Source organism: Nannospalax galili, unplaced genomic scaffold (genome assembly GCF_000622305.1).
Source record: "Nannospalax galili isolate Female #2095 unplaced genomic scaffold, S.galili_v1.0 scaffold50, whole genome shotgun sequence".
Lineage (NCBI taxonomy): Eukaryota > Metazoa > Chordata > Mammalia > Rodentia > Spalacidae > Nannospalax > Nannospalax galili.
Window position 1 is genome coordinate 2622454 of NW_008328749.1, and position 22974 is coordinate 2645427.

The following is a 22974-nucleotide window of genomic DNA, read 5'->3' on the forward strand; positions in this document are numbered from 1 at the left end:
TTATTTCTTTCTTAATTTCTCCTTTGACCCACTGTTGTTTAGCAGTGTGTCATTCAAGTGCCACAAGTTTGTGTAGTGACTAGTGCTTCGTCCAGTGTTGATTTTGCATGGTACTCTGATAGAATGCATGGTATTATTTCAATTTTTTTGTATTTGCTGAGGTTTGTTTTATGGCCCATTATGTGATCAATTTTTGAAAAAGTTCCATGGGGTGCTGAGTAAAAAGTGAATTTGGGTGCACCAGAGTTTGATTCATATATGTTAAGGTTTGTAATATCTTCTTGGTTAACTATTCCTTTGATCAGAATGAAGTGACCTGCCTTATCTCTACTGATTAGTTTTTCTTTGAAGTCTACTTTGTCAGATATTAGAATTGCAACCCCTGCTTTTTTCTTAGTGCCATTATCTTGGAATATTTTTCTCCACCCTGTTACCTTAAGGTAGTGCCTGTCCTTGAAGGTGAGACGGGTTTCTTGCCATCAGCAAAGAGATGATATTTTTTCTTAATCCAGTCATTTAACCTGTGTCTTTTGATTGTGGGGGGAGTTCAGTCCATTGATATTTAAGGTTATTATTGAAAGATGTGTATTGGATTGCCATCATTTTGATTGCTGTTTGTGCTTTCTGTCTATTTTATGTTTCATAGACAATAGTTTTATTTATTTTCTTTCATTGCCCCTGGAGTATAGTTGTTTCTCTCTCTGCTTTGTGTATTGCTTCAAGTATTCTTTGAAAGGCTGGCTTTGTGGACATGTATTTCTTCATGCTTTTCATGTCATGGAAGGTTTTTCTTTCCACCTCAAAGAGATTAGACATTTTTGTTGTGTAAAGTATTCTGGACTGACATCTATTGTTATGTAGAACTGGAAATACCTTGGTCCAGGCTCTTCTAGCTTTCACAATTTTCATTGATGAGTCAACTGTAATTCTGATGGGCTTTCCTTTGTATGTGACTTGTTTTTCTTTTTCTGCTTTCAGTATTATCTTTGTTCTGTACATTCAGTGTTTTTACTATGATATATCATGAGGAGTTTCTTTTCTGATCCTGTATATCTGTGTCCTACGTGTTTCCTGTGTTTGTATGGGGATGTATTTCCTTAAATTCAGGAAATTCTCTTCTACAATCCTAAGATCTGTTCAACACCATTAACCTGAAATTCTTCCCCTTCCTCTATTCCTATGATCCATAGGTTTGGCCTTTTCATGTTGTCCCACATCTCTTGCATATTCCATTCCTGTGTTTTTCAAAATTTTTCATGATCTTTGCTTGAGTGTTCCAGTTCTTCAACTTTATCCTCCAGTGTTGATATTCTGTTTTCCATTTCATTCATTCTAGACTTGAGGTTTTCCCCTAATTTTTTAATTTGGCTTATTTGTTTTGTACTTCTTCACTTCTACCTGAGTTTTCTTCAATGTTTCTATTTCTCTTTTGAATTCATTCACAAGTTTAGCCCTATCTTCTTTTAGCTCTTTGGTTTGTTTGTTCCTGTGTTCTTTAAGTTTGTTGAATTCCTTGATGATGTTTATGATTGTTCTTTTAAATTTAGTGTCCTTGGTTATCTCTAGGGAGTTCTCCTTGTAGAACTCTTCTACAGGATTGGTGGGGTTTGGTGGGGACAGAGTGTTTCTGCTTTCCATTTTATTATTCTTTCTTTGTGATCTTAGTATATGAATTTCTTATGTTGTTTATGATTCTGATATGAGAATTAAGTTGAAGTATGCTTCTGTTTGTATTATTGGGGTGCCTAGATCCTTTCTTTATTGGTTGGTTGGTACAGGGTTCAGGTTGTCTCATGTTTTAATTTGGAGGGAACTGATGGCTTCAGATCAGCTATTCAGGAGTGCCCACAGAATCCCAATTCAGGTTCCAGTCAGGTACACTTGGGCTTCCTTCACCACATGGAGGCAGGATCTGGGTGCTCTCAGGTGGTCCACCTTCTCAGGATGTTTGCTAGAATCTCAGCCTTAGTCTATTGAAGCCAGATCTTCCCTGGGGCCTTGGGAGGGTCCTCACCAAGTTCCAGGTGGGATGATGGGTATGGCACAATTAGGGGAAGCTCACCACTACATGGAGGCAGGATCTGGGGGCTCTCGCACAGTCTCCTGTATTCTCAGTCCTTCTGTCAGAGAGAAGCCACAGGGAGGCCCGAAATTATCACTCTCTCTCGGTCTGCTGAGATCAGAGCCACTACACCATGGAGGTCAGACCCACCGTCTCAGGCTCTAGGTAAATTTTCAACCCACCCTCTCAGGTTCTAGGTAACTTTTTCAAATGGTACATGAATCTGAGACATCAGTTGAGGGTATAGGTTAGCATAGTGAAGTTTTCTGACACCTGGGGTAAAATGCAATATTAATTTAAAGATGAGTAAACATATTTGCTACATGAAGAGTTGATTCTTAATACTCTTTATATATGATATCAAACAGTAAGCATATTCCATAACAAAGGTATTCTTAAACATCAACAAGAAAAAGAAACATTAGTTCAAAGCAATGAAGATTGACCTGTAGAATGTATCTATCTTCCTGCAACTACTATCTTCTGGAGTTACTTCAGTGTTTTCTATCTTTAGTTAACATTCTGTCCTGAACTGCTGAAGAACTGTTTGCAGTGTATATTCAATTTGACAAAGCCATACTTGGAACTGAGAGATAATGTACAAGTTAAAAATACTTCATTTTTAGCATCTTAAATATTATTGTACACTGGTGTATAAAGGACAGATGTATAGATATCTAAAGTAGGGATGTGGTTGTCTTTTAAAGACAAAGAACAAAAAAAAAAGTATCCTATAGTGAATCTGGAAATATGACAATAGAGCTCATCATTGGTTCTGCTGTTTTAAATGTGGTTATTCTCTTGCCAAAATATTTAACTAGACTTTATATATACTAACCAGTTTGCATTGGATCTAGCAGTAGTTATCTCCATCCTCATTAGAGAAGGTCTATGATGTTGGACTCATTTGTCCACTACACATATCATATATATGATTATTCTCTGTGGACACTCACAAACTAGCACTTTACTGGCCAGAAATTTAATGCCTCAACTATGATGTGTATTTACTTTTCCAATATAAACATGAAAATATAACACTGGTGAAGTGGAAATTCAGTACTTAATGACATGAATAATCATATATGACACTTTCATAATTTCATGTATTTCTGAACACATACAGCACTCTCTTCTGATGGGCTTTTTCTGCTGGTCTGTTTTTATAAAAAGAGGTTAAGAAAAGCTTGTCATTGCTCAAGTTTCTGAATCATGATGACATTTCTCATTGTCACTCTCAGACAAATTGTCAATGAAAGTTTGATGAAATGGTAATAATTAACCACAAATTCTAGGTCAGATAAGATGAGACTTGAGAATGATTAATAATCACCATACAGGGAGACTGCAAGATATAAGACAAACTGAAATCAATAGTAAGACAAACACAATGTATCCATTCATAAATATTTCAGTAATACGTGAAATGGTTGAGTAAAGCAAAAAATAGAAAAAAACAGAACTTTATACTTAAATGAGGAAATGAGGAGGAGCCTCATTTAAGCTGAAACAAATAATGCTTTTAATCACTCTTTTGGAAATTTCTGGAGGATTCCTGTTGAGGCTTTGTCAATAACACTTCACATAGAAAACAGAAAATTAATGAAGGCTTTCCACTGTTGAACTTATTTTATTATAAATTCAATTCCATCTTATTTCACATATTAAATTACATTTTCTACAGTCAGTTAATGAATTCCTGATTTCAATAATCCTTGCTCACCCAAGGGAAAACAATAAACAATATCCTTTCTTTCTTGGTAATATGTTGAAATAACAATAATTAGAAATCCTGTGACTGTCAAGGTCCCTAAACATCTGTTAAGAAAATAACTAACAATTGCTTGTTTTGTCTTCTGTAAACTTGCTTATGTTGCTTATTTTAGGGTCAATGTGACCTCACTGTCGTTGCAACCATCAATACCAGAGGGCTGAATCAGCTTGTGGTTTCTGCCTTTAAACGATCCTTTTCCCCTTACAGATTTACTGCTGTCTCTTATCTGGATCTGGAGACTGTCAGCTGCAGCTAATCAATTTGGCTAATTTAATCTAAATCAAGTCTGTGGTCTCTCTGGTGGTCCTGAATGCCATGACATAAGTAAGGCCACGTGCTATTATATTTCTGAATCTGACTTATGATCCTTAATATGATAATCCTCAGTCTCTTCCATTTTCCTGAAAATGACATTAATTCATTTCTTCCACGAAGATGAAACTGTGTTGTGTCTCTGTATCACTTTTAAAAAAATCTCCTGTGATGACAGACACCTAGTTTTTCTTCATATCACGGCTATTGAAAGTAGTGCAGCAGTAAACATAGATGTGCAAGGTTCTCCAAGGAATATTGATTTTGAGTCCACCAGAAATATGGGAGATTGGTAGTTTTTATGTCTGACCTCACTGATTTCCCTAGTTGATGAACGAATTTACATTCATTCCGTCAGTGTATAATGGTTTCTATTTCTCCAAATCCTCAGAAAATTTCTTAGTATTTGTCATCTGCAGCATATCCACTCTGACTGAGAATAGATGAAATCTTGAAGGAATTCCAATTTACGTTTTCTGGGTGCATAATAACATTAAGCATTTTTTCAAATATTTGTTTACAATTCACATCTTTTCAATTGAGAACTGCTTGTTCAGTTCAATAGACCATGTATTGATTGAATGATTTGTTTAAAGTTCGAAGTTTTCTAGACGATAGATATTAATCCTATACCAGATATACAGTTGGTAAAGATTTTCTTAAGATTTATGTATTCTCATCATTCTAGGAATTGCTTCCTTTATGGCGAAGATGATGCAATTTCATTTAAATCCATTACTCATCTTGGTATTATTTCCTGTGCTATTGGATATCTGTTAACAATTATTTCCTTGTGCTCATAATATCTACTGTTTTGGACATGTTTTCATGTAGCAGTTTTATAGTTTCAGCTTTTATAATTAGGGTCATAGATGTACTTTGAGTTAGTTTTTTTTTAACAGGATGAATGATTGAAGCTCATTTTCTGAACAGGCTATAATTTCTCCCATGTGTGTTTTAGGGATGTTGGTTGAACACAGCGTGGCTGCTTGGGTTTCTTGAGATCTCTGTTTTACTCCGTAGGTCTACATGTCCACTTTTTGTCAGTATCTTACTGATTTTGTTTCTATGATACTGTAGTATAATCTGAGTTCAGATATTCTAATACCTCTAGAGTTGTTCTTTCTATTTAGGCTTCCTTTAGAGCCTTCTGTGTTTTTATGTAAATTTTAAGAAAGACCAAATTTTGTAAAGCTTGAAACTGATGTTCAATGAGATCCTTTTGAATACATATCACTTTTGTTAATGTGCTCAATTTCACAGAATTTAGAAAATTTGCCAATTAATGAACATGAAAACTCCTTATTCCAGTGCCTTATGGTATTCTATACTTTCTTCACTATGTCATTATTTGTAATTTAAGTCATTGTGAATGAGATATTTTCCAGACAGCTAGATTTTCTGCTTCAGAAAGAACCCTTTTACTCAAATTTTCTAGAATTACATAGGTTGAAAGGAATAAATTATTTTTGCATAGAAAGTAGATATGAATGATAATCAATTGGAATGTAAATTGTCTAAAAGCAAGCACACTATTTGAATATTTACCATTGCTAAAACTAAGAGCAAAAAAACCAATCACTTCTATTTTCCGTCTCTACAGAAAAGAAACAAACTTCATCAGTAGACATTTTATAATATACATTCACAGGCTCTCATACAGTGTGATGGTTCGAATGAAAATGTCCCCCATAGGTTCCAAGTATTTGGACATTTTGTCCCCAGATGGTGGTGCTGTTTTGAGAGTTTTTAGAAAGTTTCGCTATCCTGGAGGAAGCACATCACTGAGGGTGGGCTTAGAGATTTCTTAAGCCATGCCAGATCTCCAGTAGCTCTCTTGTTTTCTATGCCTGCTGGAAGATGTAGAGCTTAGCTTCTGCTACTCCTCCTCCATCCACCTCTGCCACCATGCCTCCCTGACAAAACAGACTGTAATTCCCCTGGAACTGTCTTTGTAAACTCTTTGTATTATAAGTTGTTTTGGTCAGTGTCTCTATCATAACAACAGAACAGTGACTAATATGGTAACTGGTGCCAGAGTGGGCTGTTGGCTATGAAGACCCTGACCACATGGGGGTTTGGAGGAATGTGGAAGACTTTGGAAGGTTGGGCTAGAAAAGCAGTTGATCGCTGTAGGCAGAGTTTAAAAGGCCATTCTAGCAGTGCTTGGCAGAAAGCAGTGCTGAGAACAATGTAATTCCTGAGGGAAATAAGGACTTAAGTAGAACTTGCAATATTTTTGCAAAGAGTCTGGCTGGAGTCTGCCCTCTACCAAAAAGCTTGCCTGAGGCTAAGTTGAAAAGCAACGGACTAGTTTCTCTGGTGGAAGAAATTTCAAAATTGCCTAATGTAGAAATGGTGGTACGGCTATTAATGGTGAATATTATGCAGATCAACATTGAAAAAGTGCAAATGAGGTAGAAAGAAATACAGCTTGGATTGCAAAAGAGGACGAGGAAGATAAATGTTGGAGCCTTGGCCTGTTCTGGAGAGGATCCTTTTGATAAGTGATTAGGAAGGGGCCTAGAGATTCAAACTTAAACAATGGAGAGAGTGGCAAGACCAGGCAGGTCTTCCAGGGCATGACCACACCCAGTGAAACCTTCAATTTGTGAAAGGAAAGTGCTGCAGGGACCACTGAAAAGAAAAGCTTCTACAATGGATAAAGCAGGCTGGAGTCCATCCCAAACTTGCAGTCAAACTTGGCAGTGTCTTTCACCTGATGATGGATTTAGAAGCATTAAAGACGTAAGAGCGAAGGGGTCATCAGTTCTTCCTCTGAGGTTTCAGAGAGCAGCTGAGGCCAGGCAGCATGCAGCAGGGGTTTCTCTGCATAAAGAAGGCCTTAATAGGCCATTGTGTGAAGCTGTAAAGGTGAAGCCTGGTTGGCAATGGAGACCTCAAGAAGTTCATGATGCCAGAGCTGTGAGGCATCTGCCAAGAAGACCTGCATACAGGGAGTGGTACCAGCCCCAAAAGAAGATATAGGTTGCACGCAGCAAAGCTGGAGAGGCTGAGCCATCTAAGCCCTTTTGAAATAAGGTTCCAGAAGTCAGACATGAAGCTACTGGATTTGGTGTTTGTCCTGCTGGTTTACAATCTTGTTTTGGTCCAGTATTTCCTTACTATGCTTTATTCCTCCCTTTGGGAATGGTAATGCATATTCAGTTCTACTATATGTTGGGAGTATGTAATTTGTCTTTTGATTTTACATGGGCCTTACAGTTAAGATATTTCCCTGAGTCTCAGAAAAGACTTTGGACGGTGGACATTTGAAGAGTATTGAGACTGCTAATGACTACAGGGATTTTTGAAGTTGGACTAAATGCATTTTGCATTTTATATGGTCATGAGCCTATGCCGGGTAGAGGATGGAATATAATGACTTGAATGAAAATGTACCCCATAGACTCCAAGCATTTGGACATTTTGTCCCCAGATAATGGTGTTGTTTTGGGGGGTTTTAGAAGGTGTGGCTATCCTGGAGGAAGCCTGGGGTGGGCTTACAGAATTCTTAAGCCTTGCTGGATCTCTAGTTGCTCTCTTGTTTCCTGTGCCTGCTGGAAGTTGTAGAGCTTAGCTTCTGCTACTCCTCCACCAGCCACCTCTGCCACCACACCTCCCTGCCAAGACAGACTGTAATTCCCCTGGAACCATAAGCACAAATAAACTCTTCATTTTATAAGTTGTTTTGGTCAGTGTTTCTATCACAGCAACAGAACAGTGACTAATACCTACAATATTCCAGAAAATTGGGAGTCAAGGGAGCTATACTTTATTGCAAAATTACAATAATGTATTCATTAACTGTGTAAATTGGTTCATTGAATATATGAGTATATTTATTAACACTGTGGCAAAATTTTTCTTGAGTCATTAAATGCAAGAAGTGGTGATCTCTGGTGTAATAAATATAACTCAGGTTCTGTGTTGAGGAGAATTCAGAGACAAATAACCTCTCACTGACCACTATTGTATGCTAAAATCATACAGAAAAGATGATTTACATATACAAGTCATTGACTTCTAGCTAAGTGAAAGCAAAGCAGTTCATTTTGTGGGTGTCTGTGAAGTGGATCCCAGCTCTGCTGGTGTTGCTGCTGCTGCTGCTGCTGCTGTTCCTCCTGCTGCTGCAGATGAGCTGTTACTTCAGATCTGGGAACTGTGGGAAGTTGGTATGGCCGATGGAATACAGCCCCTGGATCAAGATAACACTGGACAAACTTGTAGAGAGGAGCCATGAAATAACTGTTTTGAGACCTTCATTTTCCAATTATCTTAATAACAGCAAAACATCAGGCCTTAAATTTGAAACTTTTCTTACATCCTCCAATAGCAACAAAGTAAAACAGTTTTTCAAAAAAATGGGTAGATTTGTAGACATATGATATGCCAAATGATATCTGTCTTAAATGCTTTCCATCACTGGACAAAGTTTTTCATCAATTTCCTGATTTTTGGACAAATATTTGCAAAGAAGCTGTTTTGAAAAAACAACTTATGGCAAAACTATAAGAATCAGTTTGATGTGCTTCTTTCAGGTGTCATTGTTCCCTCTGGTGAACTGATAGCTGAGATGCTACAAATACCTTTGTTTACAGTTTTAGCTTTGGTAATGGCTACACAATAGAAAAGTATAGTGAAGGGCTTCGATTTCCTCCCTCTTATGTACTTATACTTTTGTCAGGATTAACTGGTCAAATGACATTCAAGGAGCAGGTAGAAAACATGATATGTTTGCTTTACTTTGACCTATGATTTGAGTCATTTTCTTCAAAGATATGGGATACTTTTAACAGTGAAGTTTTGGGACAGTCCTGTTTTATCTCATTAGCTTAAAGACCTAACGTTCATGTGCTTTTGAAGGTATTCTTATATTCGTGTAAAGTAAGATGAATTTTTCTTTCATAGGTCAAATAATTATATTAAGTACAAAGCTGTCTACCAATCTTACAAAGACTTGGAAAAAACTTACAGTATTGGTCCCATGGGAACAAGGTACACAATAGTGACACAAGATATGCTAGGTCATATGATTAACCAAGTGAAGCATGTAGGTTTTCTCTAAGCAACCTATGTCCACTTTACTGTATTTTTTGTTGTTTTAAAAAGTTATTAGGTACATCCCTAATGTAATGTCTTCTGGGGAGTGTGTTTGTGTGTGTGTGTGTGTGTATGTATGTTTTTATCTTTCTGTGTGGGCCCATGCATAGCATGTATATGTGCATATAACACATGTGTGCCTGTGTTTGGGGACAAGAGGACAACACAGGGTTGTTGAGATTGCCTGATCAAAAGTGCCAAAGATCTACCTAGCTCTGTTCCCAAAGCACAGTTTTCATAGATGCAAATACTTTTGCCTATTTTGGGGAGTTCTGGGACTCTAAACACAGGTGTTGTGTTATTCAGCAAGTATGGCACAGCCTGAGCCATCTGCCCAATCCTTTCTTAATATCTTGAATGACTGGAGAGTGAATTAGTTAAGAGTATCAATTCTATTGAAGAAATTGTTCAGTCTTGTGAAAATCTATTTCCTTATTTAAATTAAAATATTTTCTCCTTATTTTCTTAAGGATTCCTCCACTCTTAAGAGATACTGTATTTAACCACATCCTAACAAACAAAAACAACCCGCTCAATCATACATTTCTGCATTCTATCTAAACATCATTTAGAAGTCTAAGCTCTACCGAAGCAGGGCTGCACATGCGTTTGGTCTCCACTGTTTGTAGTCATGCTCCTACATTTTGAAGCCCTAAATTAAAGTAAGCAAGAACACAAATTTCTAATCCTATGATTTCTTAAAACTTTCCAAGTGATATTTGTAAATATGTGTATAAAATTAACAAATATTATGTTATTATATGAACCCAAAATAAAGGAAATATGAAAAATATACCTGGTCACAACCCTCTTAATTCTCAGAAAACCAAGAATCCATAAACAGTTGTAACACTGCAGAAATTATGATTGCTGGGGGCGTTGCATCCAAGGTTATGGTAGGATAGTTTCATTCTAGAGCTAGAATGTTTCTTTATATTTTCATCTACTACTTTTGAAGCTTTAGAGTGGCATGAATTACGTGCATTTTTATATAGCATCTTAAGGGTGTATTTTAATGACTATGATTGCTAATTTACTGAGATGACCATAGAGTATTTCCCCAGTTTGCCTTTAACACACGTATACATTTATAATGTGAACCACAATTTAATTACACATGTGAATTTTATTGTGCATAAGTAAATATATTTGTTTCATACATCACTGAGAACAAATTATTGTAACTATTTTCAAAAAATGTTTATATTCAGATAACAAGCCTGTCACTATCTTTTTTTGTCCAACCCCCATTCATTTTTGTATTTAGGAAGCCCCATTACCATGGTTGACATGATGAAGAAAGCAGAAATGTTGCTCATTCAGTCCCACTGGGATCAGGAGTTTCCTCACCCAGCCTTACCTAATGTTGAGTTTGTTGGAGGACTCCACTGCAAACCAGCTATACTCTTGCCTAAGGTAAATATGTTACTTTTACTTTTGCTGTTTGTTTGATTTTATTTCAATGAAAATGGTTTTCTTACACTCTTCCTCTTTATTCGTGAATGAGAGCAATGAAAAATGGGGTAAAGCATCCTGAAAAATAAATGCTTGAATTTTACAGGATCACAAGTTTATACATTGCATAATAGTTATGGTATAACATGAGAAGCCTGGGAAACAGTCAATAAACTAAGTCAGGTAAATTCAGCACTCCAAAAAGTGTCACCCATCAGTTCAAAACTGTAAAGTCATTAGCATATGGCAAAAGCAAGTGTTAGTTATGCAGAGAAAAATTCTTTCCCAAACTCCACAGTTAATAGTACATTTGAAAGATATACTTAATAAAAATTTATTGAAAATGTGTAAACAAAAAGATGTAATCATAAGAGACCACCCACTGGGAATCAAAGGACATATCTCAGAGCCATCATAGTAAGATGAGATGTGAAAAGTGTGAAGAACTAGGTCAGGGGATAAGACCAAGAAAGAAACAAACAAACAAAAAAAATCAATTAGTGTAGTGAGGCAGTTACCAAGAATTCCAAGTTTAGTTTAGTAAAAAGGTAAATAATGCAGCCAATCTTGATGAGCAGGTAATTCCAAACACCACAAAAAGAGAGTAGTTAGAATTTAGTGAAGGCATCGAGGAGCCATAGAAAGAAGGTGAACTAAGAAGATATATGATCAGAGCTCCTTTAAAAGAAAAACAAGTGCTTTAATATTCCATACCTGGGCTGGATTATAGAGGGGCAAGACTGGAAAAGAAAAACATGCATGAGGCTGCTATAACAATTTTGATGATGAATGAATGAACCCAGAGTATAATATTCATAGAATGAAGTGAAATTTCTCATATACTAAAACTACAGAAATCACACTGAATTTGGGGGGAAAAGAGTCAAAATGGCTAAAACTTTAAATACCTCTGGTACTTAGCCAGTAACTCAGAATTAATGCTATTTTTATTTTATCTCTTAGAGATAAAATTTCTAAAAAAACAACCTAAAGGGGCAAATATTTTATGGTGGCTCATGGTCTCTAATGTTTCAATCCTTGTTTCTGTTGATTCTATACTATGTTAAGGTAGACTCTAATGGGTCAAGGGAATGTGGAAGATGTTAATGTCACAGAGGACAAGATGTGGGATTCAGTTTGAACTGCTCCCAAGACATAATTCAGTTAGTTACCTGATTTTTGCAAGTAACACTCACCTCCTAAAGGTTAAGTTCTCCCAAAATAGTGCCATGAGCAAAGGAACAAAAATTTTACAGTGAACTTCTGAGAGAATATTTATCCAATCTACAATGATTATTGATACTAGTGATTATTTAGTATGTGCAGAAACTTGATTAATTATTCTCAATAAGAATGGATGTCTCAACAAATTTTCATTCAATGCCAAAGAAAAAGGATATTCTGTAGAGTTATTTGAAATAAATGTATACATTTAGGAAATAAGATGAAAATGTGAAAAGCTACAAACTTATTGTAACTGTGAAGGTTCCTCATCAGCATTCCAGATCAAAGGGCAAATAATTATTCATTATTAAGAATACTTGGTCTGAATAATGTCTGCGGCAAAACCCAAAAATTTCTTGCTTTGACTATATAAATTAAGTCACTATTTACTGGTCTCAAGAGTTTTTCAGGTTAAGGTGCAAAAGAGGTACGGTGCTCTTTTGGAGCATGCTTTTTAAAAATGAATCTTTGCAAGTTTCTTACAAAATATCAGCTATATCAAATGTCTGCCACACAAAGTTCAGGGATTCTTGGGGAAGAGGGGGCAGAAAGATTGTGAAAGTCACAAGTGGTTGATAACCAGAGGAATCAGAGTTTTCCAGACAGATTGTCAGTTACTCATATGAACTCAGAGCAATCATAAAGCATGCACATGATCTAGGCAAGCTCGAGCATGCTTTTTAAATATCTTATGCCAAGCTTATAGGAGACAGTAAAGCTTCTTTGAGTAACATGTGTCTTGGATCATAGTTGCCTGGCCTGAATGATCACAAAGAAAATATGTGCTACATGTACACACCTAATAATGCTTACCACTTCGCTGTGAAAACAGTGAATAAACTATGAAAGAAATTCTGCAAACATATAGAATAATACCCCTGAAAAACTACATCATACAGTTAAAATATGTGACAAAACCAATTTTTCTTTGCTGCTATACAGTATGCTTTCCTATTAGTTCCTGTGTGTATGTATGTGTATACTCAAATGTGAATATGTAATGAGGGTCATGTGTATCAGGGTTTATGTATATAGGTTCATATTACAAGTTGAGGGACTCTCTCCTTCCAACATGTAGATTCCAGGGATCAATCTGAGGTCATAAGGCTTGACAACAAGTGCACTACCCACTGAACAATCACACCTGCCCCTTAAATCTTTCTAAATGTTTGAACTCCAACAGCAGCTTTTAACGTAAAACATTTAAAACATATACAGTAACTTTTCCAAGTCAAAGGCTGATGCAATAGTACTGTTGGCTTTGAACTGTATAACTGATACTTATGTACTTAAACAATTTTTTGATTCCCTTAAAGAGAATCTTACAGTTCTATTAGAATTCAGAAAAGGAAAAGAAGGAAATGGAAGAGGACAATGTAACAATAAGATGACCATACTTAGTAATATTATGTTTTTATTTTTCCAAAACTAGATTTTAATCCAAGTCAGATACTGTGACTTCTACTTTCTTATCTTATTTTAAAATTTATGTCTTTAGTTTGGCAAGTTGGCTTAGTGGGTAAAGATACTTCTGGTCAAGCCTGACAATTTGAGTTTGAGCCCTGAAACTGAACAGGTATGTTTGAAAAAAGAGAAGAAAATAATTACTGTAAGTTTCCCTCAGAATTCCACACATATGTGCTGTGAAATGCCCACAAGTATACACATATACACACAAAAGAAATAAAAATATATAAAAAGAAAATATGTATGTCTTCTCCAAAGTTACTTGTGTTTTCAGTACGTATCAAGTGTTCAGGTGATTTCTCCCTCTTTCATAAAAAGACATGGAAAATTCAGAGATTTCACAAACTGTCTCTCAATATTTATACCATAAATTATAGAGGATTTGAATCTAAAACCATAAAAAAATCAGTATGTGTATAAGTATGTATGTATAGTGAGTATTGATAAACATTAGAGAAACCTTTCTATAACTCAGCATTAAGAAATGATTGCATAATTTTTATTCTTGTATATCACCTCTTTAAAATTTTAGAAATTACCGATTTTTTTCATAAAAAAGCTTTAATTGCATTAAATTAGCTATAATAGGAGATTTATATGATACAATGTACATATTCATGTATGACAACCTTCAAATTGTTTTATTACAGAGTCATTAACAACATCAAGTCATGTATAAAGGGAAATAAAAGAAAGAAGAAAGGAAAGTAGTAGAATGAAATCACATTTCTATAGCAGGAAAGATGAACATAAATTAGTTTTACATTTGTGAAAACATCTTCTATTTGTTAACTCCAAAATTTTAATTTTGCCAGAAGAATTTGGAACATTAGATGCACAACCATGTGAGTATACTTAACATTGCTGATATAAAATTGTGTTCAAGATGGTAGTCCTTGTCTTAAATGTGTTTTACCAATACTTCTCTAATAACACTACTGATAATATTTCATTTTATCTGAGTCTTTTTCATAAACATTTCTATAATCTTTTCCATGCTATTACTCCTCTGTGATGAAATAATTTCTATCTTCATGGGAAATGGAAGAATTTGTCCATAGCTGTGGAGAACAAGATACTGTGGTATTGTTTCTAGAGACAATGTTTGAGAACATAATAGATGAAAGGGCCAATACAATTGTATCAGCCTTTGCACAGATTCCACAAATGGTTAGATAAAGTCCACCATGGGAGACCATTACATAGTGAGTCACATAAAGGCTATGAATGGTTTAATTAAACAAATTTAGTATGTGAAAAATGAAGTATTAGAATAGCTCTAATCATCTGTAAATCAAATAGATGATTTATAAACAAAGATAAGCATGGCATGTGCTATGGTACAGAAGGTGATTTTGATTGACAATAGCATTAACATAAGCATTATGATCACAGAGAAGCATGGGTAACAGCCACAGTTTGAAAATGTATTATGATGATATTGCTACCAAGAGTACATGAAAACAGCGAAATTCTGTCCAGTTACCTACTCCTTTTCTTGATGATTGTTTGAAGCTGGATTTCAATAGGAATTAATTTTTATTCATAACTTGTTAACAAGTATTTAAAAAGTAAAGTCAGAAATGAAGCAGTTGTTCTAGGCTTCTTAGGTAATCCTTGGCTCATTATCCTAATTTTGGCATATTCTCATTGAGTGTATAGTTCAGAGGAATATGAAGAGAAAGGAAGTCTAAGGTTCACCAACTCTCATTTTCTTTGTGTCAAGTTTATTGAGAGAAACAAAATAAAGGACCCGGTCTTCTGGATTGTACCCTGTCAATAACTTTAGCAGGAAGATGTAAAACAAACAACAACAACAACAATAACAACAACAAAAAAAACTAAAGGAGGGACTGGGCCCTGTCCTTACAGTGAAACCCATGGATGATAAAATATGGTCCACAGGATTATGACTCTGACCCATGAGATTAGAGCCCTTCTCCTGAAGAAGAAAGGGGAAAACTCTCCCCCTTTTAGTGCACTGTATTACATGATTTTTTGTTTATGTCTAACACTCCTATTTAATAAATATTCTGATCTTAGGTCATCCTAAAACAAGTCTTTGTAACCCATTCTGGAGCCAATGGCATCTACGAGATGGTCCATCATGGGATCCCAATGGTAGGCATTCCCTTCTTTGCAGAACAACATGATAATAGTGCTCTCATGGTGGCTAAAGGAGAAATGTTGCATTAGACTTTCAAACAATGTCAAGTTCAGATTTGCTAAATGCACTGAAGACAGTTCTAAATAATCTTTTGTGAGGAAAAGCTTTTATTTCCTATATGTTTGCATTAGGTTGAGGTCCAGGGCTTTCCACATGAAAGTTTAGCAAGGACTCTACATCTGATATATAGTTTGTGGTTATATCTCTCTGTGTGTGTCTGTGTATAGGCCATGTTTTGTTCATACATATTTCTTTCCTGAATGCAGAGTCTAGCTATGTATTTTAAATTGGTCTGAAATTTGAAATCCTCATGTTTCACCCTACAGCATTTGTAACTCCTGAACAAAAGTATATTTTTCACTGGCTTTAGGAATACCAACAATTGGGAAAACTGCAAAGGTTTAGAGCTTCAAAAATCTAGAAATGAAAGTATCAACATGTTTGGGGAAAATAAACTTGAGCAGAGTGCAATAAGAAAAGAACCTTCACTCTTCTGTTCTAAATTCATTTTGGCCCCTTCTTGTCTCAAACTGTGGACTTGCTACCACCACCATGCTCTGTGGGAAAAAAGAAAAGCCTTCTGCTCCCTTGGCTCTGCTGGAAGCTGGGGTTTCTGGGTCCCTGTGTAGTAGTGCATAGAATTCTTTTCCCCTCCTTTCTCTGTATTTTGGGCTCAGAGATTACACTGTGTGTCTATATGAATATGGACAGTTAGCATTTTCCACCACCTACCTGTCTACTCTCTTGTTTAATATAAAGAAAAAAAGTAAAAGCCAACTTGAAATAACAGGAGAAAGCCTCACCACTAGAATGAACGAAATGGAAAACAGAATATCAACACTGGAGGATAAAGTTGAAGAATTGGACAACTCAAGCAAAGATTATGGAAAATTTTTAAAAAACTACCGGGTTAGAATATGCAAAAGATGTGGGATATTATGAAAAGATCAAATCTATGGTTCATAGGAATAGAAGAAGAAGAATTTCAGGTTAATGGTGTTGACCAGATCTTAAACAGGATTGTAGAAGAGAATTTCCCAAAAGTAAGGAAAGACATCCCCATACAAATACAGGAAGCACATAGAATACCAAATAGGATCAGAAAAGAAATTCCCCAAGACATATCATAGTAAAAGCAATATATTTACAGAACAAAGAGAGAATTCTGAAAGCAGCAAAAGAAAAACAAGTCACATACAAAGGAAAGCCCATCAGAATTACAGCTGACTTACCAATTCAAACTATGAAAGCCAGAAGAGCTGGACTGAGGTATTTCCAGTTCTACATGACAATAGATTTCAGCCCAGAATACTTTACCCGCCAAAAATGTCCATTATAGTTGAAGGGGAAAGAAAAATCTTCCATGACACTAAAAGCCTGAAAGAATACGTGTCCAAAATAAAACCAGCCTTTCAAAGAATATTTGAAGCAATAAAGAGAGCAGAGAAAGGAACAACTATATCCCAGGGACAACAAAAGAAAATATATAAAGGTATAATTTAGAAAACACAAAATTAGACAGAGAACACAAACAGAAATCAAAATGACAGCAACAAATACATAGCTTTCAATAATAACCTTAAATATCAATAGACTGAACTCTCCACTCAAAAGACCCAGGCTAAGTGAATGGATTAAAAAACAAAATCCATCTCTTTGCTCTCTGCAAGACTCCCATCTCACCTTCAAAGACAGCCACTACCTTAAGGGGAAAGGCTGGAAAAAATATTCCAAGAAAATGGCAGTAAGAAACAAGGAGGGGTTGCAATTCTAATACCTGACAAAATAGACTTCAAAGTAAAACTAATCAGATGAGATAAGGAAGGTCACTTCTTTCTTACCAAAGTAACAGTTAATAAAGAAGATATTATAATCCTTAACATATATGCACCAAACTCAAACTCATAAAAACAACACTATGGGACTTTAAGACACAAATTAACCCCAACTCAGTAATAGTAGAGGAGTTCAATACCCCACTGTCTCCATTTGACAGGTCAACTGGACAAAGAATAAATAGAGAGATGTCTGAATTAAATGATACCATACATCAAATGGACTTAACAGACATTTTCTGGATATTCCACCCAAGCACAAAAGAATACACTTTCTATGCAGCACCCTATGGAACTTGCTCAAAAATTGATCACATACTGGGCCACAAAACAAACCTCAACAAACACAAAAATATTTGAAATAACCCCATGCATTCTATCAGACCACAATGCAATGAAGTTCAGAATCAACACTGGGAAAAGCCCTAGTCACTACTAGGGCTTGTGGCAATTGAGAAACACACTGCCAAACAACAAGTGGGTCAAAGTAGAAATTAAGAAAGAAATAAAAGAATTCCTGGAATTCAAGGAAAACAACAATACAACACAACACAACCTCTGGGACTCTTTAAAAGAAGTCCTAACAGGGAAGTTCATAGCTCTTAGGGCCTACATTAAAAAATTAGAAAGAGCCCAAATAAATGACCTAACACTGCAACTCAAGACCCTGGAAAATCAAGAACAAAAGAAAATCAAACCCAGCAAAAGAGAAGAAATAAAAAAATTCAGAGCAGAAATTAATGAAATAGAAATAAATAAAACAACACAATGAATCAATGAATGTAAGAGCTGGTTCTTTGAAAAGTTAAACAAGATAGTCAGATCCTTAGATCAGCTAACCAAAAGAAAGAGCAAATCCAAATCAACAAAATCAGAGATGAAAGGGGAAACATCACAATAGACACCAAAAAGATCCATACCATTATAAGGGAATATTTTAAAAACCTATACACTACTAAATTTGAAATTCAAAAAGAAATCGATGGATATCCAAAATCATGGGAACCATCAAAGTTAAAACAAGAAGAGAGCAACAGTTTAAACAGACCCATATCATGTGAAGAAATTGAAACAGTAACACAAAGCCCCCCAAATATTAAAAAACCCAAGCCCAGATGGATTTACAGCAGAATTCTACAGAACATTTACAGAAGACCTCCAACCAAAACTACTTAAATTATTGAAAATATAGAAACAGAGGGAGAACTCCCAGATTCCTTCTGTGAAGCCATCATCACTCTGATACCCGAAGTGGGTAAAGACAGAACCAAAAAAGAAAATTTTAGACCCATATTCTTAATGAACGTAGATGCAAAAATTCTCAACAAAATACTTGCAAACTGCATACTGACACACATCTAAATGATCATTCACTATGATCAAGTAGGCTTTATCCCGGAAATGCAGGGATGCTTCAATATATGCAAGTCAATAAACGTCATTAATCTGTCTTTTTCTCTGTCTTTTGTTTTTTCTTTCAATCCTCATTCCCCCTTTCAGGTACTGTCCATCTTGGCCAGATGGCACAAGGAAGTGTCATCCAGAATAAGGATCTGAAAAGTAGGGGAAAAAATGAATGACACTGCTGGAGAAATTAAGTGAGTGAAATTGGTAAGGTTGGGGAGCGGTGAGTATTTATCTTGGGAGAAGATGGGGCATGGAAACAGTTGCTCAGTTTTTGTAAGGAATATGCTTGGGGCCTGAGGAGCAAAGGCTGAGACTAAAGAGGAGAATCCAATAAGCAGCAGCTTGGATAAAAGCGAAACCAAATCTTCCACTCTGCCAGAGCCAGCTCCATTAGCCTTGCCACCTTTTTATGAGGACCCACCTGTGGAGCTAGAAGAGGGATCTCTTGACCCTGAGGATGAGTCTGCCCTAGGATAGGAGACAGTTGAGTATGATAGGGAAAAGTGTCCACCTCTAATTGCCTTGTCTGAAAAGTCTAACTATCACTGGAAAATTGAGCAATTAAGGGCAGAGTTAGAAGCTGTGAAGAAGGAAATGTTAAACAACAAAGAGAAAAGAACTAGGACAACCCCAACACCCTCTATTATGGGAGGATTAGATCCTCCTCCTCCAAGGCCACCAAAGGTTGTTGTGCCACCCATGATTGCCATGGCTCAGGAGCCTTCAGCAGGAATCTGTTAACTGCTTAGAACCATGCAATCTCTACTACAACAGGCCATTGGGGCCATGGTAGAGCAAGAAGAGTCAGTGCATGGATTTCAAGTCTTCCCAGTTATTACTTGGCAAATTAATTTTAAATATGGGATGATAACCATTTTGCCTATGGAGAAGGAAAATCCATTCCAGAGGTCCTTGATCCTGCCATAAAATGATGGTGGGATACTTGTTAGTAGGAAGGAGTATGAAAGAAATGGGTATATGGAGGTCAACTCGAGGGAGTTGTGTTTTATGAATAGCTTCTTTCACTAATGACAGGATGTGAGGAGCTTCAGTGGTTAATTTTCAGAGTGAAGTTGGATCAGTATTCTCTCCTAAAACCTGAGATGCTGAAGTTAATAAGTGGTTAGTTTTAGGGAGGGCCTTAACCAAGTGATATATTCTTGGAGTTTTTGGAAGTCATTAAGCATGAGCAAGACATCCTTTCATAATGGTAGCCACTCTGGATGAACAGTATGATTTCTTACAATGAGTTCTAGATAAGAAAAAAAAAGAGTGCTTTATTGAGTCTTTTCTGGAACTATGATTGAGACCAGCCTTCTTTAGGAGGTCCTGTAAACATAAATAATTGTCAGGTAAGGTAGATAAGGATTCAGAAACAAGCAAAAATCATCCATATAGTGTATAGGCCTTCCATGAAGAAAAGTGTTGCATAAAGGTCAGGGGGGCAAGAATAGCAGATATATATCTTTGACATAAAGTAGGACTATTATCCATTCCTTGGGGTAGGATTTTTCCATTGGAAGTGAGACTCAAAATTTTAAAGAAGGAAGACTAAATGCAAAATGTGGAGGGTCCTGTGGGTGTAGTGGAATAGTAAAGGATGTATCCTTAAGGTCTAAAATTATAGGATACAAGTTAAGAGTAAAGTATTTGGAGTAGGTAGCACAAGTTGCAAAGAACCCATTAGTTCTGTTGATTAACAGCACTCAGATCCTGTCACAATCCCCACTTTCCTGATTTTTTTTCTTTATTACAAAAGTAGGGGTATTCCAAGGGCTTGTGGAAGATTGAATTCCTTCCTGTAATTGTCCTTGAACTAACTCATGAGCAGCAGCTAACTTCTCAGGTAAGGGCAACTGATCCTCTCAGACTTGATTAGAACTGATAGAATAGCATCTGCATGTTTGGAAGGAAAAATGATCATTGGCCCACAGAAAAACCCAGCTCTTTCTGTGATCAGGAGAGGACTTAAAGAGTTTCAAGAATTCTATGCTGTTTACTGAGACTTTTTCTAGGGTCATATCCCGATTGTAGTATTTGCCTGGAAACAGCAGTAGGTGAGGAGACAGAACAGAGGTCCAGGACTGCAGGCCTCTGGGAGTTGCTCTATACAGGGAGTTGAGAAATTGGAAGTTCCCTTGGTCATGGTTGTTATTGTTTTGGGTCACAGTTGGTCCCCTGGAAGTGCCCCAGCAGAAGTTATCCAAAGGCAATAGACTTTAATCTACATTCATTAGTCCAATGGTTGCCTCTTTTGCATCTTGGACATAAGTCAGGTGTCTTATTAATTGTAAGAGGCCTGTTAGGGGCATTAGGGAAATCTCAGACAAAATGAGAAACATCCATTTGTTTTGTCCTTTACTATTCCTCAATTAAATATTTTTCTTTCAGATGATTGTTGCTGCCCTGGACATTGTTGTGGAGTCATTCCTTTAAAAGCAGCAGCTCTAGCCATTGTCTGCATATAGGAAGGGCCAATGTTATGAAGTCTGGGACTACTGGGAAAAGACCACCAGACTCAATTTAGATTCAAATAAAAAAATCTTTATTCAAGGTATCTTGGACTGCAATCTCCAAGTCATGTTAGAGAACTTCACTAGGGAGGGAAAGTGAAAGGGACTTTTTAAAACTCAAAATCACAAGGTGATGTTGACAGGGTGGTCACTGAATAAACATCAGCAGGACCAGAAATAGCAAAATAAGCAAGTTACAGAAGCCAAAATCAGATGTTAATAATATCATAACAATTCTTGTCTTCTATGTATCTAGAGAACAGAGGGCTGCAGCTGCATACTTCAGGGAAAGGGGAGGGGCCAGGGTTTCTTGGAAACAATTATTCATCCTTGAGCTACAAATATACCATGGCTAAGCTTCTAGATGGTGAGTTTGTACAAAATGGAATCAGCTTGGTTAGTACAGCAGTTTTTGAATAATGACGTGTAGTGAGCTAGACAACTTCAGGTTGAGGATCAAGGTAATCACAAATGAGATTCCACAAAGCAAAGGCATCAGTCAGAAAACCGTGCAGTTCCATGCCCCATATTCATCTTTGAATTTCTTACTTACTTTGTCCAAAATTCCTATGTTAACAATTCCCTCTCCAGGAAGTCAAGGACAGGTCACATGTACATGAGCTAAATATTGTTCTTAGCATTAAATTGCAGCATTGCAAGAGTGAGCATGAAGCATAGAGTGAAGCATTTGAAGAAAGAGCCTGCCCCTTACAGTCTGTTCATCCCATTTATTTTACTCCTGACTATTCCATCAGCTCTCCATGGACTCCTTACCTGACAGCATTGTACTCTTGTATTCAAAAACCATTGAAACCTTCACTTTCCAGTACTTAGGTCACTGTTCTGGTGCCAGGTGCCGAAATCCAGCTTCAGGATCCCTAAAACCTAAATGGAACCAGTAAGGATGAAGACAGACACAGACACAGAAACAGGTGATATCAGGAGGACCTGCAGGCTGATGATGATGCATGCTATTTATTGTAGAAATATAATGCTTTTATACCTACTTTCAAAGCAGGAAATCTTACTGTAGAACTTTAACACAGAACAGCAAGTTCCCTTGAGCCTTGCAGCTTGAATAATCATAGTTTCATTAATCATATTTATTTGCATCAGCAGCACTCCAGCAGAACTTCTAAGAGAAAGATGCACACTTCTGTACCTAGGAAAAGTTTCATTAATCACATGTAGTTGCATCAGCAGTACCCAATCAGAACTTCTAAGAAAAACACATGCACCTAGACTGATGAACAGGGAATACAGTTTCAGTGAGGGTCAGCTAGAACAGGCTTTGCCTGGTATCCTACTGACTGTTCTCCAAGGGCCAAACTGCCTGCCTCTGAAAGCTCTGAATAGCAGCTCCCAAAAGTATTGGACAGTTTTTACTGGGCTATTTTGGCAAGGATGTCAGGCGGGGTGCTGCCATCAAACCACCAATTTATCTAAAACTATGCATGTTCTGCAGGGATCTGAGAAATCTTCCTAGGCATTCCTTGACCATTAGGGGAAGCCTTTTGTACACACGGCCCTTTCGACTCTCTGGTTCCAGGAAGACCTGTGCTTTAAATATGGTATTTGTTACTCAATTCACCCCTGACAGCTGGAAAAAGCTTCTAAAACTTGAGGGCTTTGTGGGCTTGAACACTTCTCAGCTC

At 36.6% G+C, this 22974-nt stretch overlaps 1 pseudogene; it reads left to right on the forward strand.

Annotated features, from left to right (window-relative positions):
* The first annotated feature begins 2195 nt into the window (after window positions 1-2195).
* Window positions 2196-21313, forward strand: LOC103731294 (annotated as a pseudogene).
* The last annotated feature ends 1661 nt before the right edge of the window (window positions 21314-22974 follow it).